General features: G+C 38.1%; 1 long non-coding RNA gene across 2 annotated transcripts in view; it reads left to right on the top strand.

Annotated features, from left to right (window-relative positions):
- Positions 1–8,389, top strand: part of LOC113459617 (uncharacterized) — a 41,904-nt gene extending 33,515 nt beyond the window's left edge. For both annotated transcript variants that reach the window (XR_012579689.1, XR_012579690.1), the window contains one exon: positions 5,491–8,389. This is a non-coding gene — a long non-coding RNA (uncharacterized LOC113459617). The remainder of the gene's footprint in view (positions 1–5,490) is intronic.
- The last annotated feature ends 8,157 nt before the right edge of the window (positions 8,390–16,546 follow it).

Here is a 16,546-nt window from a genome sequence, read left to right as displayed (position 1 = left end):
TCTTATTCTTACAAAGAAAATTATGAGACTTCTGTCAACACTGGCAGCTTAATGTAATTTTGGTTCAAGTGAATAATATAAAACAGTGTTTGCAAAGTTCCAAAGTGAGGAAATTTTCCCATTATTTTCTTAACAACTTACTTTCTTGAACAGCAAGAGACTCTTACCAAAACAAGGCACAGAGCTTTGATTTTAGGATAAATTATGAAAATTCAAAATATATACCTTGACCTCAGCTCCGGGGATACTTTTGAACCCATGAGAGCTGAGTGAGAGAATTAGAAACTGGAAGTAGGAAGAGCTTCAGAAAGACCATTTGATCTTTCCTTCTTCAGTAAAGCAGTGGAAATCTGGCCTTCCTCATAGAAATGGCTGAAAAAGAAGAAATTTTTACAAGCTTCCTTATATATAGTGGTTTATTCATTGCTGAATAAAGAACAAATTATGTTGTTGAATTCATCTTTAAACCTGAATTATTTCAATAACTGTCACAGTAATATTTTGCTATGGAAGATATTTTAAATGCTGTGACAGAAAACAGATCTCATAAGCATGAGCAATGTGCCAGGTTTTGGTTTCATTCTACTGGCAAGACAGCAGCTCCCGAGATAGCAGCAGGGGAGGGAAGCACAAATTCATTTAGAAGCCAAACAGCCCCAAAGCAGGCAGCACATTGTCAAGCACCTTAGCCTTCCCATCCAAGCACGGACGCAGACCTGGCCACCACTTTTTGCAACTTCACAGCAGCCAGACCAATTGCCATAAGTTACACTTTCAAAATGTCAGCCTGGAATACATGGTGGTAGGCTGGACTGGAATCAGTAGCAGCAGTAGCTGCTGTCCAGGCCAGTATCCCTTGTGTGGGAGGTGGCTGGATGGTCCAGAAATTTCCCCCTCCTCTACCCAGTGCTGTTGTCAGGAGGCTTTTCCTCCCCCGAGGGAACTATGGGCCTACTGAGTACAGGACTCCAGCATGCCTCTTCTAATACCTGTGGGCCCCTACCTCCAGACATGCTCCTCTGACAGGATATACACAAGTCTGGAAGAAAAGTATATTCAATTAGAGATAATTTAATGGAAACCTTTCAGGACTTGTTATTTCCCTCACCACCAGTAGAGGTGGGGCAGGGCTCGACATCCTCTCATCATCCAGCCACCAACCTCTCATCATGAACAGGCTCCCAGCATTTCATCTGAGATGTCAGGGAAAACCTAGCTCCAGTTCAATGCCATATACTCTGCATTTCTCAAGCAGGTCATTGAGCAGAAACTGCAAAACCTCCTGAAGGCAGCTTTTCTCACAGTGGTTGCCCCTAATACATAAGCATTTGCATTAGTGATGCTGCATCTTGTTTCACAGGCAATTACATCTGATAGATTCTGACTTCTTCAGAGACCTTTCCTTTCCTATTATTTACCTTTATTGAATCCAACTTCCATACCATTCCCAGTCTCAGGTTTCCTAGAAGTCTGTACCCATCCAATACAGATATTAAAGCTAGATGCAAACAAAGGTTGCTAAAGGTTTCAGATTTGAAGGAGCACTGAAAGACCCTTTTGCTTGCCTTGCCAGAAGATGTTCCTATTCAGAGAGACTTTAAATGGTAGTTTGAAACTACCATCTGGGATTTGTATTTAAAAATACAGCAATGCTGTGTACTTTTGAAAAGATGTAGGGATATGTTGGCCTTGTGTTGTGAGATAGGTGTACATGGACAAACATTTATTAGTAGGGTGTTCAGATTGTGGCTTTCAGCAACTCTATAATAAGGTCAGTTTCAAGAAAAAATCAAAACTAAGGGAGAAGAAAGAAAGAAAGAAAGAAAGAAAGAAAGAAAGAAAGAAAGAAAGAAAGAAAGAAAGAAAGAAAGAAAGAAAGAAAGAAAGAAAGAAAGAAAGAAAGAAAGAAAGAAAGAAAGAAAGAAAGAAAGAAAGAAAGAAAGAAAGAAAGAAAGAAAGAAAGAAAGAAAGAAAGAAAGAAAGAAAGAAAGAAAGAAAGAAAGAAAGAAAGAAAGAAAGAAAGAAAGAAAGAAAGAAAGAAAGAAAGAAAGAAAGAAAGAAAGAAAGAAAGAAAGAAAGAAAGAAAGAAAGAAAGAAAGAAAGAAAGAAAGAAAGAAAGAAAGAAAGAAAGAAAGAAAGAAAGAAAGAAAGAAAGAAAGAAGAAAGAAAGAAAGAGAGAAAGAGAGAAAGAGAGAAAGAGAGAAAGAGAGAAAGAGAGAAAGAGAGAAAGAGAGAAAGAAAGAAAGAAAGAAAGAAAGAAAGAAAGAAAGAAAGAAAGAAAGAAAGAAAGAAAGAAAGAAAGAAAGAAAGAAAGAAAGAAAGAAAGAAAGAAAGAAAGAAAGAAAGAAAGAAAGAAAGAAAGAAAGAAAGAGACACAGCAGAACTCTCCCAATTGACCATCTGGGAAGTGAAGCAATTGTCATCCTCAAAAAGCATCTTCCATGGGCTCCTCTCCAGCACACAGGCAAAACCCAGCGACCCTTTTCAATAGAACTCTATAATTTTCACCAGGATCCACTCAATCCTCCTATTACTGTTGGTTTCTGTTGCTATTACTGCTGTTACTTTCACCCAGGGCTGCTGAAAAGGCGTGCACTTGTGTATTATTGGGTCCCCATAGCATAACTGAAAGGCTACACCCTAAGGACAGGGAAAGGACAGAGAAAATAATTATTTGATTCTGGAAGAAATTTATTTTGTCAAGAGAGCTGACCATAACAATGCTGTCAGGGTTGGGAGGAATAAGGCCTTGAGAATATTAACATGATAATAACATCATGAGAGCAACAAGGGACAATCTCTGCCACAGGAGGCTGGCTGAAACATTGTAGGGCTTCAAGGCAAAGGCAGGCTACAGAACTACAGCTGTAAGTGCCCTAGAATTGTAAAGGTGAAGGCACCTAAGGCACTGAGCAACCATTCTGGGCTTGGAAGGTGTTATGTTGCTAATTCCCCTCCATGGCTTCAGTCTTTATGTTTGCTCTGGTAAGACTCTTCTCCTCACCTCCTCTGTCTGCTGTTCTCCCTCGCCTTCAGTTACAACCTTTCTGATGATTCTTTCAAGGCACTGTCTCCCATGACTAGCACACACATGCCCTGCAGCCAAAACCCAAGTATTTCTGCTTTGCATGGACAAGTACTTTCTTCCTTGCCTTTACTGGACACTGTAACACAGAAATACCTCACCTCTAGTGACAAAAACCTCCTTTTTGCCTTCCTAATTCTCTGAGCAGCAAAAGTTATTTTTCCAATTTATTAAATACAACACATCTTCCAGCTTTGGAGCCACCTGGCAGAGCAGTCCCTGTTCTCTCTTTATGGCCTATTTAGTGATAATGAGAAGTAGTGAGATATCAAATGCCACAATACCCTGTCGTTACCCATCACTGTGTTTATGCTTGCAGTAACTTTGTGATATCTAATAAACTGTTTGTTTAACATTAATACCCCGGTAATTTCCTGGAAGTTTTCTACTCTAGTGGTTTACATTAAGGTTTATCATAATCAGAGATATTATAAAAATATGTACTTAGGATAGTTCCATTGGCTGTTGCATTTGACACCCTCCTGCATGAAATCTTTGTCTCTAAACTGGAGAGACACAGATCTGATAAATAAAACATTGGCAGATAAAGAATTGGCTGGAACTGGATGTGCTCAAAGATTTGAGGTCAATGGCTTGATGTCCAATGACAAATGGGATTCCTCAGAGGTTGTTACTGGGACAGGTGCTGTTTAATACCTTTGTCAGTGACAAGGACAGTGGGATTGAGTGCAGCCCCAGCCAGTTTGCCAATGGCACCAGGCTGTGGGGTGATCAGCATGCTGGAGGGAAGTGATGCCATCCAGAGGGGCCCTGACAGGCTTGAGAACTGGACCTGTGCAAATGTTCTGGATTTCAACAAGGCCAAGTGCAAGGTTCTGCATCTGGTTTGGGGCAATCCCAAGCTCAGAGAAAGTTTAGGCAGAGAATGGATTGGGCCTCAGCTCTGGGCAGAGGGATTCGAGAGTGTTGGTGGATGAGCAGCTCACCACGACCCAGACAAGATCCCTTGCAGCCCAAAAAGCCAAACATGTCCTGGGCCGCATCTGAAGCAGTGTGGGCAGCAAGTGAGGGAGGGGATTCTGCCCCTCTGTTCTGCCTTGGTGAGATCCTCCTGCAGTACTGCATCAGCTCTGGGGTCCCCAGCACAAGAATGACGTGCACCTGTTGCATACAAGTCTAGAAGAGACCACAAAGATGATCAGAGGATGGAACACCTCTCCTATAGGGCTCCTCTCTCTGTAGACACTCTGAGAGTGTTGGGGGTGTTCAGCCTGATGAAAAGAAAGTTCTGGGGAGGCCTTACCATCCCTTCAAGTTCTGAAAGGTGCTACAAGAAAGCTAGAGAGGGACTTTTTACAAAGAGTGTAGTGATAGGACAAGGGGTAATGGCTTTGAACTGGAAGAAGGCAGGTTTATATTGGAGAGAGTATGTTTACATTGGGTATTAGGAAAGAATTCTTCACTAGGAGAGTATTCCAGACCTGAGGACCTGGAAAGTAATATATTCCATTGGCATGTGGATTTTGGTGATAGGGGAGGCAGTAGTTCTCCAACACATAAATCTGAAACATCTTAGAAATAGGGTTCTGCGAAAAAACCTGAAATAGCTGTCTCAAGAGGCTGGAAGTAACAATTTTATTGCTAGCAGTTATTATGTACTATTTATGGTAAGCAGCTTTTTAAGGACTGAAGTGCAGATTGTGGTCTCTTTGTTATCCCTAATAAAACCAAATATAGGAAAAGACAGTCCATAAGGACACAAATTTTAAAAACAAAATAAAAAGACCAGCAACATATCAGGTGTGATGGAGAAAAAGAAATAACTCTGTAGTTAGTGCTTTAGCTTGTGAAAAATGTGCAAACAAATGCCAGGAGGAAGAAATTGGATAGCACAATAAAGAAGATTAAAGGTTCTGGGGGAAAAATCAAGTAAGTGGAGCATGAAAATACAATACTGGTAATTAATACAAGTAGGCACAGGTGAAAAAAAGCTTACAGGGGAAAAGAATACATAAGTCACTCAAGCTGTGCAGAGCTAGAGTGCAAATGAAAATTCAGTAGCTAACACAAGGAAAGGAAAAATCAAACTGCGGCTGGAGGAGCTCGAGAAGTGCATTGACAGCACAACTGTGAGTAGGCAGATCTAAAAGACGGATTTATCTTCCTTTCTCTGGGAGGTCATGCAAGGACACTGCAAAGAAAATGGAAAACAACAAGATCTTTAAGAAAATACAGAAAGGAACACAAAACCACTGAGAGCACAGCCTATTGATCATAAATTTCTAGAAACCATGGAGCCCATAAAAATCATGGACAAAAAATAATATTAATCTTATTGAAGACAAAATTTGACTGTTCTGAAAACAACCAGATGACATCTTATTAAAAAGCTCAGAATATCCTTTTTTTTCACTCACTCTCCTTGTTTTTTTTTCTTTCTGCAGGCACAAGGCTCCCTCTCATCTAAACAGAAAATCAAGTAATTTTGCTCTTCCCACTTTTGTAAAAAATGGCTGAGCAAGAAAGGCAAAACAGTATTACTCACAGGAGATATTACTTCTGCCATAATGTAGGGAAATCGGTTTTTCTTGTGAATCTAATTCAACGAAGGAAAATGTCAAAATTTACCTCTGATTTTGGCAGGCATTTCTGAAGAGTGACTGTGTGGAATTGTTCTGTGTTTTCCTCTTTTGAAAAGGTCTCTTCAGCATTTAACCAAATGAGGAGAGGAATCAAATTTATTTATGGAACTCCCAGTGGCTCCTACTTTTTTTTTTTTTTAAATCATTATTGCATCTTAAATATCTGCTGTCTGTATTAGCCTCTATCTCTTTCTGTCTCTTAAGAAGCACCTTATTTGTAATAAGGTAAGCTCAAGAATCACTTGATTTTAAAGAAAATGATTAATATATTGAGATACTTATTGATGTAGGATGTCCATGTTTAAATACTTGTACATCAGCTGAATCAATGTGGCTACAGGAAAATGCCTTAAAGCATTTATTCATTCTGTGCAGTGAAGCACAAAAGGAAATGGAATTTTAATGACAAACTGCTTTAAACAGTAAATAGAGGAAATCCAAACTGTCATTTAAGTAGACCTTCACGTGAAAAAATACTATAGTAATGCATGGCAAGGCTGCTGCACAATTCCCATCTGATACCCATATTTTCTGAGATGCAGCTGACTTAATATGACACTTGACAAAAAACCAGCAAACTATTTAAATAATCATCTGAGTACTTTCAAGGAATTTAAGTAGAAGAAAATAAATGGAATAAAACATGTTCATAAACTGAATTGTATCACATACTAGTATTGTATTTCGTTTCAGTCTGCTTTTTTGGACACTGAAATTGTAATCAGACATTGAAAGTAAAATGTTGCCTTCATTGAATATGTTAAGTTCAATATTGCAGCCATTTTTCAGGTTTATTTTCAGGAGAATTGCAAAATAAGCATCTACTTACCACCTGTGCAGTGCACCTACTCTGACATTTTGGTGTAAGAGTTTAACTTCTAATTACATGGGGCATGCTCAGCTTGGATGAGAGCACAGCAGAACGAAGCAAGGTGACATCACAATCAATTTTAATTCTATGAGTTAATTAAAGCCTTGAGCTCCCATGTGCATGCCAGGCAAGGAACGTGACAGCAAAATTTGTGAGAGCTGTGCTGGATCTCTGCTGCAATCTGGGACACAACAGAGAAAGGGTTTTCAGACAGGGAAGCACAGCAGACACACCATGTCCTTGTGTCTTTACAGGAACATTTAGAAAGGGGGTTCATTACTCATGAAAGGGGATCTGTGAGATTTGGTTTATGTGATTATACTGACATGATATAAACCAGCTGTGAGGAAATCTGTGTGAACGCAGTATTTAAGATCAGGAAAGCTGATTGGTGTGCATGCAGCACCTGACATGGAGACCACAGTATATATCAGATGTTGTAGCAGAGCAAGTTGCAAGCTGGTTCTAGCTCAGTTTTATCATTTTCAAATCTATAATTTTCATACCTAGACCAGCAAATTTTCTTTTTTGGAGACCACAGAATTTTCTTTTTAAGGTTTCTTAAGATATTTCTTTCATCTGTTGTAAAACATAAATTTTATTAATTTTGACATGTTTAATCAGTCACACAGCTCTGACTAATCAACATTGGTTGAATAATTTTACATTACTAACCTCTCCATTAATTTTCCTGGGTGATTGCAAGGTACAATGAAAAATTTTACAAAGGGCTGCCCTATTACTAGGTCAGCATGTTGCCATATTCAAATCCTATAAAGCTAGGGAACACTCCTTCCAGAGCTTTAGAGCAGTCTCTGTAATATTCTATTTATATTCTTACATAGCTCTTATCACTGTGGCATCTGACTACTTCCCAGGCCCCTATTATGCGATACAGCTAACTTATTTTGTTGGAATGCTCTTAGATAATTTTGCTGCTTGGGAGAAATAGAAGAATGTTATTTTGGGGTTATTTGAAACTGCCTGTGTTTATTTTTAGCTGGAGAGGTGCCTCCTGCACAGGGAAAATGATGCTTTGAAGCAATTCTTCATTCTATCAAGAGCTTATTGTGTAACTAACTGCAGACCATTACAAAACTCAGGGCCTAAATAAATACCTGCTCTATAGACTGGGACTGAATTTTGCCATGTCCTGAAACCAATCCACTATGAAAGATTGAACTGTTCATAGCTGTGGAGAAATATTAGGTCTTCACTGACAGAAGCCATGGAAATCTTGGGGGAAAATAAATTACTGGTCATGTTCTAAAGAGGTCAGAAGTAAGAACTGGTAGTTGCAGTCACAATAACAGATCATCTCTTTGAGAAAATTAAGGGAGAAATATTAATAAATACACACTAAAAAGAGGGTGAACATGTTTACATTATACAGTAGCAGCAAAAATGTGAAAAAATTTTCATAAAGTACACTGGCAAATTTCCAGAGATAGTTTTTTTGTTTAAAAGCTATTCATAAAGAATCCAGTTGCATATCTCACATATCTGTTTTACTCAGACATTTGATGGTGTTCTGTCTCAGAAATTTGACTGAGAATGCTTCTATTAATGAATAGTTTATAAGCAACACCCCAAGGTTTAGCATTGTGTTACTCTTTCCACACAGATTTCACTCTGGCTGATGCTTCTGTGGAGTCTAGAATTCAATAATTGTCTCTGTGTCTCTCTGCCAGATAAAAACTGCAAAAATTATGGAACTGTGATGCTTTTATGATGCTCACAGTTATGACTTCTAAATGAGGGAAGAAACAGCAGACTTATGGAAAATATTCATCAATAAAGAAAGTTTCCAGAAATATGACTTGTTGTTGTTGTTGATTTATTTTGCCTTGAGCCAAACAGTTCCACAAATCAATTTCATCATCAGCAACAGACACAATCATCAATAAGCTAAATAGCAGAATTTGTAAGTATAAATAATCTGATCTGGAGTAAGTGAAGAAATATGGCATAAGTTCTAGGAATGCAGAGTTCGACCTTGTAGAGTTGAAAAGGCTCCAAAAACCCTCCCTGACACTACCTAATCTAGTATCAGTGTCCAAATCTTGAAAAGCAAGGGTTGGAAGACATTTTTAAACACTGTCCCTATCCCGTAGAGGCATTGTGTCAGAGCCATGTATAGCCATTGTCATAAAACATAAAAGCAAGTGGCACCTATTCTTGAGCACACTTTCCCAAATTCCAGGGCTGCCCTCTTTTCTGAACCAGCTGTTGAAGCCAGGTCAGCATTTGGGAGCACATCCATGAGGAGTGATGGCAGCACGGGCTCCCTGCCATTGCCTGAGTCAATCTGCTCAGAACAGGTCTTGCTGACCCTGGTTGCTTTTGCCTGTTCGGTCAGGAAGGAGTTTTAAAAACTGAAATTATGCCCTCTAAGAATTACTGAAGTCCCAAGTGAGATGCTGTATTTTCCTCTTGTTCCACCCACTGCCCAAAGCAAAAGCAATGAATGACATCCCCTCGCTGGTATGTGTCACAGCATGCTCCAAGAACTGTGCCATGCACGCCCACAGTTACATTTCATCACATCTTGAGCAGATAGATTTCATCATACAGAAGTCAAACACCTTGTGGCTTCTTAGCTTTCTTTGTCCCAGTGCTGCCACAAACCACAAGCTTCTTGCAAGATACCCTGCAATGCACTTGTAAGCAGAAACACTGTCCTTCACTTGCCAACAGTCACAGCTCTTGGTGGTCACTGCTCTGAGCTTGATATTTTCAGAGTCTCAAATGTCCTTGATGCAAATGACCTTGAAAAGATCCTCCACCAAAACTATAGTTATGTCTCTACAATCCAGAGGACAGTTGCCAGTAGGGTATCACCCCATAATACATAAAGCCAAGAAGTGGACAAAAGCACTTCCCTCCTGTCCTTTCAAAGCAGAGCAGAAAAGGCAGATAGACAATAGAGGAGAGAAGCTGAAAGGACAAAGGCAATTCCAAGCACCCACAGTCACTGCCTGCACTGATGGTTGCAGGAAGATTTCAGACAGATTTCCTCCAAGACCCCTGTGAAAATGGCCTCAAGGGTGCTGCTGCCAGAGCCTCTTCTCTCCTTTTCTATCCAGAGTCCCTGGAGATGCTGAGAACAGTTAGCCTGTTTCTTTTCCTATATAAAATTGCAATTTGTTGCTATAGTCCTAAGCTATAGCTAAAGGCACATTGAACATACACTATTTTGCAGCAAATACTATAACAACTCCTGCCTCCTCCTGCCTGATGAATTCTGTTTTTTTAGAAAACAAATTAACTTTGAATTCTTCTGGAGACTGGAGGAAGTGCTTGTGCTTGGAACAAAAGGTGCTTTCCCATCACAGCAAAGACACAAATAAATAACTGCATCTTGGTTTCCCTCCCCCAGACACCAGCTTAGAAAAGAAGAGGTCTGCTTTTCTTCAGCATGAAAAGCAAACCCATAAATAACCTATTGAAAGGGATGCCTCTTCCTTTAATGTTGAAAAATGGTTTATATATATATATCGTATCTGTAGTTTTATTATCTTCCTCAGATCTTTTTTATCTCTCTTAAAGGACCTCTGAGCTCTCTTAAAAAGAGTGAAAAAAGTCACAAAGTGACAAGTCCAGTTTTGTTAGGAATCCTGTCAGTCCCAATCCAAAAGGAGGTGATGAAAGAATTCAGGCCACTTCTGTTCTTTTTAAATTCTATAAAAAAAGTCAAAGCACCTGAGTGTGAAGGCTTAATAGGGCATAAAGGTGTAGCTTACAAAACCTTACTAGAGACTTTCCGCTGATATTTGCTGTTAAGCAGTTAAGTTACATAGTAAAAATGTAAACTTTGTACTGTTTTTGCATGAAAAAAGCCCAGGATGAAAAGCCTTTTTGGCACAGAGGTACTGCAACTAAACTTATTCAGCCCAACATAGGTAGATTCATCTTAGTTTTTATGCTGTAAGAAAACAATTTTGTCAAGTGGCCTATAAATATGTAGAAAGAATAAGTCCTGAAAGAAAAAGTAAAAAGAATCCCACCACAAAAAAAATGCTAGTTTTCATTTCCTAACTAAAAGCCTGAAAGAACTGTGTTTTTTTCATATTTTTCATTTTCTTTTATCACTTCTAACACATGGGACAAGTAGCAAGATCTCACTGTTCTTCCTAAGGGAGCAGTTGTATTGTGAAAAAAAAAAAAGGTCTCATGAAAACAGCTTTGGTCTTTGTTCACATTTTTATACTTCACAGGGCTCCACAGCTTGCATGCTGTCAGCAGTGAAATCCTGTCACCCTCTTTGCTAGCAGCCTCCTGGAATTCAGGGAATGACTGAGAGTTTTCAACTTGATAGCATGGAGAGAGCTGATAAGAACAGAGCTTCTAGTTCCTCCAGAACCAGTGACCAAGCCTTTTTTTCTTCTCAAGCCTCTCTTCCACACAGCTTTTGTCAATCTGTTTTCTAAATTTGTTTCAGAGCTGTGTTAGTGCCTGAACTCCAGCTCTCAGACTGCGGGTCTGCAAACACAAAGGCAACTCCTGTCTCCGTCCCTGGGCTGAGACCCCCGGTCCCCAGGGAAATACAAGCAGTCCTGTGGAACAATTTTTATGCCAGCTTTATCCCAAGAGCTGTCAGAAGCATACTTTGACAGCTCCTGCAAGGAATTATGAAGATGAGTGTGCTGAAGATGATTCACAATTCTCCTCTCCAGCCCTCCTGTGCACGAGAAAGAATGCGTCGCCCTTTTCACAGCAACTTTTGCAAATTGCACTTGTCCCAGAATGTCCCACCTGGGTTTTGGCACAATCCTTCTCCCACACTGTCTTCAGCCAAGATGGCAACCTCTTGGCAGAGGTTCTGTGCGCACAATATGTTATACAACATTCACTTCACAGACCTCCTCTAGTTCTGAGTGTGGCACCACTTTGCTTTCACCACCAGCCCTGCTTTGTTTCTTTACATTTCTAACAGAATTCAACATATTCCTGGTTCCTGGGTAATAAAGATTGCCTTTTGGGTTTGGGTAGCCTGAGCCTACCCAATATGTTTATAATAAATGGAGTACCAACTTTCTGAGAAAATAGAACATAAAATTCCTTTCCATCTGCATAATCCTTCACAGTTACAAAAATATTTTTTGTTTTAGAAATTATAAAAATAATTTAAAGTGATAGAAATTATTGACAGAGCATTTTCAGCTAGTCTACCTTCAGTATCTTACCTCATTCTCCCAGTGTTTTATATATACACATCTCCTTTTTTTTGCAGTTTTGTTAAATAATTATTTTAACTCAATATGTTAGACACATTAGTGTTATATGTAATAAGAGTTTTTTCACAGAATAGAAGATAATACGTAACATTAAATGCTATAATATTTTTATAGAATAGTGCAAACAAGCTGTTGGGCAGTTTAAATCCCACGTCTATTAAAATTCCATAAGATTGTGATCAGTGGATCCCTAATGTAATCATTAGAGTATATTATCTTTTTGTAACCTACACTTTTAAAGCAGTTTGACTGCTCCTATTTTTCCAATATAAAACAAACCAAAACTTTTATTCCAATATCTTTCTGAAATGGAGATTTCATACAATAGAAAACCTGTAGATCACCAGTGATGACAAATCCTTAGCTGAAACACACTGTCCCAGTTCAAGGGCATAAAAAGACTGAGTGTCCCAGTTTGCCTGGCTTTGCAGTGCAATCTGTTACTCCCTTTTCTGAGTACAGAAGTGCTTCCTGACCTTTCATACTTCCTGAATTGTCAGTAAAGTTTGAAGAAATGGCCTCTGCAATGAATGATAAATTTAGCTATTTTGTCTCCAGCAACCACTGTTAAATCTGACAGAAATTTTCTTGGTTCTGGAAAGGTTTGTTGCACTTTTTCAGCATAGTAGAATTGATTAAAAAAAAGAATCAGTTCAATGTGGCTTTGGAAATTAATCATACTAAATTTAGAAAAAATGGCATGTAGGTAATGCACCTAAATCATAGCTGAAACACCACGATCATGCATCATGTATTTAACCTGGCACCCCAGGTCTAAGCAGGAGGTTTCTAAAGGTAAATGTTCAGCCAGGTTCAGCATCTGCCACAGAGCCAAGGAGCACATGGAGTTCTGGTAGTTCTCGCTTTTTAGTATCATTTCTCATTTGTTGTTTCTGAAATTGCAAGGCCAAGCTCATAAAATCTGATGTACCGTATTGCCAGACCTCTTTGTTAAAACAATGAAGTTGTCTTCACTACCATAAGTGATAAAAAGCATATTTGCAAACCTCTGCCAGAAGAACTCAGATGAATCTATTCTCCACTGAACTGAGTGCAAATCTAGTAACCCACAAACTAAAGTCTCCTCCTGTGTTTGTTTTGAGACAAGATTTTTTCCTCAAACATTTGAGTTTAATTGAGACATATTTTATTAAATTCCTGCATAAAGATTGCATAGTCATATATCTGATAATTTAATACACAACTTTATAGGCATAACAGTTTACATTATTAGAGCACATCAGGGATTTTTCAGGATCAAGTTCCAAGGTACAAGGATAATGAAATTAAAGACGTTTTTAACTTTTTTAACAAAACATGGAGAACTTCAAGATTTTCAAATATTGCCTTGATGCTGTTCAGTTGAAAGCCTAAAAGTTTGTTTCTGCAGGAGGAAGAGGAAAGACATTTCAAGACCAGTGGGGATTTTCTATAAGGTAATGGGGTTTGGTTTTTCTTCAGTGGTTTTGGGGTTTTTTTAGGAAGGGAAGCAAAAGAACATTCCTAAAATAGCAAGTCTCCTTTAGACTATGGATTACTTTATCTTAGGAATAGTCAGTTTAGGGATCTCCATTTTTAGGAAATCTCATTTTTAGGAGAGATTTTAAGAGACATTTACTGTGTTCTCCACTTGGTTTGTTGAAAACAGAAGACCTTACCAATGCACAGCCCAAACCTTCATATTTACTTGATTTATTGATTTGCTTCTCCCCCTGGAATAACTGCATCATAAGATTTATTCTCTCTTTGCTACTTTGTTTGACAAAGTCCAATATCTCACTCATCCTCACATCAGAGAAAGGAGTCAAATATATTATGTTACGAAAGGAGGAGATGAAGGTTTCCAGTTTATAATATCATAACTGGGCATCATTCCCAGTTCATGAGCTAGCAGTATGGGCTTCTGAGCAGAATTTAGGTGCTGTAAATACTCATTTGTATTTGGAAAGACACTAAATATCCCTTGAAATAGGCATGAAATAAATATTTTCCTCATGTTTTTTCATCTGTTCTCTGGATCCCAAAAACAGAAGGTTGTGTTTGGAATGTGGTCATCCAAAATCCTTTGTGCATACATTAACTAAAAATTTATATTATTTCCTTAATGACTAAAAATCTGTAATTTTCAGATGTTTTGTGAACATTAATGCCAGAGGTAAGAGCAAAGCTGTTTCCCACTATAGTGTATCAACCTAGTTTCAAGCTCTCATGGCTTAATCACACATAGAATCTTCCATAAACTTCCAGGACTTGAAAGTAGTTCTTTCAACTTAACTAGAAAATAAAAAAAGTTGAAAAATATGAAGTCCCTATCATTGAAGAACATTAAATTTTTTTTAAAAATTAGCTCATATAAATATATACTAAATATATATAAATTATATATATATGTATTAATCCCACAAATTTAAGCTTCTTTTCTTAATTTTGAAAACTTTTTTCGAGTCCTTAATGCTGACAGCTCTCTATGAAAAAAGGAAAGAGTATCTAGCCTCAAGACACAGTACACCCTGGAGAAACAATTGTCAAATACATACTAAATAAGATCCTGCCCTCAAAGAACCTAGAAGAGTTGAAGAGGAAGAGAAATAACAATAAGAATATGGTTTAGACTAGTTGAGATGCATAGTTTTTAGCAAGTAGCAAACCACACAATTTTCTAGTTATCCTTAAAGGATGCAGAAATCATTTTTATCTCTGTGTCACCTGTTTTACTGAGATGCTCAAAATTATCTGATAAAGTAGATAAAAACACAGGGACACCCTCAATTTGTACCCTTCCTACCACCCTTCAAAATCCATTACCCAGAGTGACAAGAGATGTAAAGTTTGGGGCCACAAAGCGATACCACCATTTGGTTAGCCAATTTCTGGATGGGCAGCCTCTGTGAAAAATCTTTTTTCTGCTCTCCTTGATTAAAGTTAATTCATGCAGCCCAGATGACTCTACAGAGTTATCAAACAGTCTATTTGTAAGGATCTGCTAAAAGCTAACATGAAATTGTCAGGAACAAACCATGTCAAAACAACCTAATTTCTTTCTATGACAGCGTAAGAGGCCTCATGAATGAGAGAAGAGCAGAGGATGTCACATATCATGACTTTAATAAAGCTTTTGACACTGTCTGACATGACATTTGCATAAGAGAACAAAAGCACTGGAGTGTGGGTAAGACAGCTCTAAGGTCAACATACAGCTGGCTTGAAAATGCTACTTAACAAGAAGATATCATTTGTTTATTGACAAAATGGAAGAAGGAGGCAAGAGGGATAGAACAGTCCTAGATCTGGTGCTACATAGTATTTGACTTTGTGAGCCTCCTGAGATTGAAGTTTTGAGTTTGGAGGGAGGGTCACCACTTTGGAAGGCAGGATTACATTTTAAAACCATCTTACTAAGATGAAAAATGTAACATAAATATATGGTTTAACTCAAGGCAATTGAACAAAATAGCAGAAGAATGATGGACAACATGACAGTATACTGGGGAAAAAATTATTCAGGCACAGGAGTATCCAGAAAAAAAAAAGAAGCAAAAGTGAGAAGAAATCCTGAAATATCACAGTACAAAAATCAAATGAAGAGGAAAGAAGGTTAAAATCTGCCCAACGAGGTTATAGAGTCTCCTTCTCTAGAGATATTCAAAATCCAGCTATGCAACCTGCATAGCTGAATCCGTCTTGGCAGGTGGGTTGGACTAGATGGACTCCAGAAGTCCCTTCCAACCCCAACCATTCTGAGATTCTGAAATCCAAATATGTCAAATGTTGCTAGAATGAGAAAAATTATTAAATGTTCTTTATTGCCTTTGGGGTAGGATAGAGGTGCCCTTGTCTCTCAGTGAGTCAAATATATTAGGGAGCAGCTCACTGGGACAGAGGAAATGAGCAGGGCTGTCTGAACCCCTCACAGTCCCTTTTTCTTTGATTTCTTTGAGATGCAGACATACTAGTGTAGATTCCAGTAAGAAACTGGCAATGAGAATCAGCAAATGTGCATATTGAGATTGATACAGACTGTGTGGAGACAGCTCTCTGTAGCTTAAATACCCTGGATTGTGATGCTCCCAGACACTATGAAAGCAGTAACAATGACAGTATGATTTGTGTGGTATAATTGCCTGTGTAAAAAAATGGAAACGGAATTTTCCTCTCATGGAAATCAGGATTAGAGTTCTCAGAAATCTGATATATATATCTCAAACACATAAGACGACAGAGTAGCTTTAGTCAGTACCAAATAGGCTTTGTGTTCTTTTATTACAATTTCCCCTTAAAAAATACAAATAAAAGTTTAAAATCCATCCTAGACCAGAGACAGCATAAAACTTCTCATCTAAACTAACTGTCAAAAAATCTTTGAATATCCCACTCAATAATTATTTCATGATAGATCAGTTTGAAAGGAGTAAAAAGCTGAATTTCTAGGTTTAGAATGTTGTTGTAAGATCTTTTAACCTCAAACAGTTAACTTCAAAAGTATTTTGAGAGTAAAACAAAGCATTTCTTATCATTTCTGTAGTCTAACCAGACTTTCTGAACCAGGTTACCTTAACTATTTCCTGCTTCAAGTAAATTTTATGCCTTCAAATTCAAGATGTAACAATCTTCTATATTTTAATGCATGTTTTATCCAAGAAAAAAATAGTAGAATGTGATAAATATCACTCTAATAATATAAGAATCTCTCTGCAAAATAAGAAAAAAACAATGTCCTGAGTCAGTAGCATTTTTATTCTAAATATGCTCT

This window comes from Zonotrichia albicollis, chromosome 3 (assembly GCF_047830755.1).
Source record: "Zonotrichia albicollis isolate bZonAlb1 chromosome 3, bZonAlb1.hap1, whole genome shotgun sequence".
NCBI lineage: Eukaryota > Metazoa > Chordata > Aves > Passeriformes > Passerellidae > Zonotrichia > Zonotrichia albicollis.
Note: the sequence above shows the minus strand (reverse complement) of the source record. Positions and strands in the feature narration are given on the sequence as shown.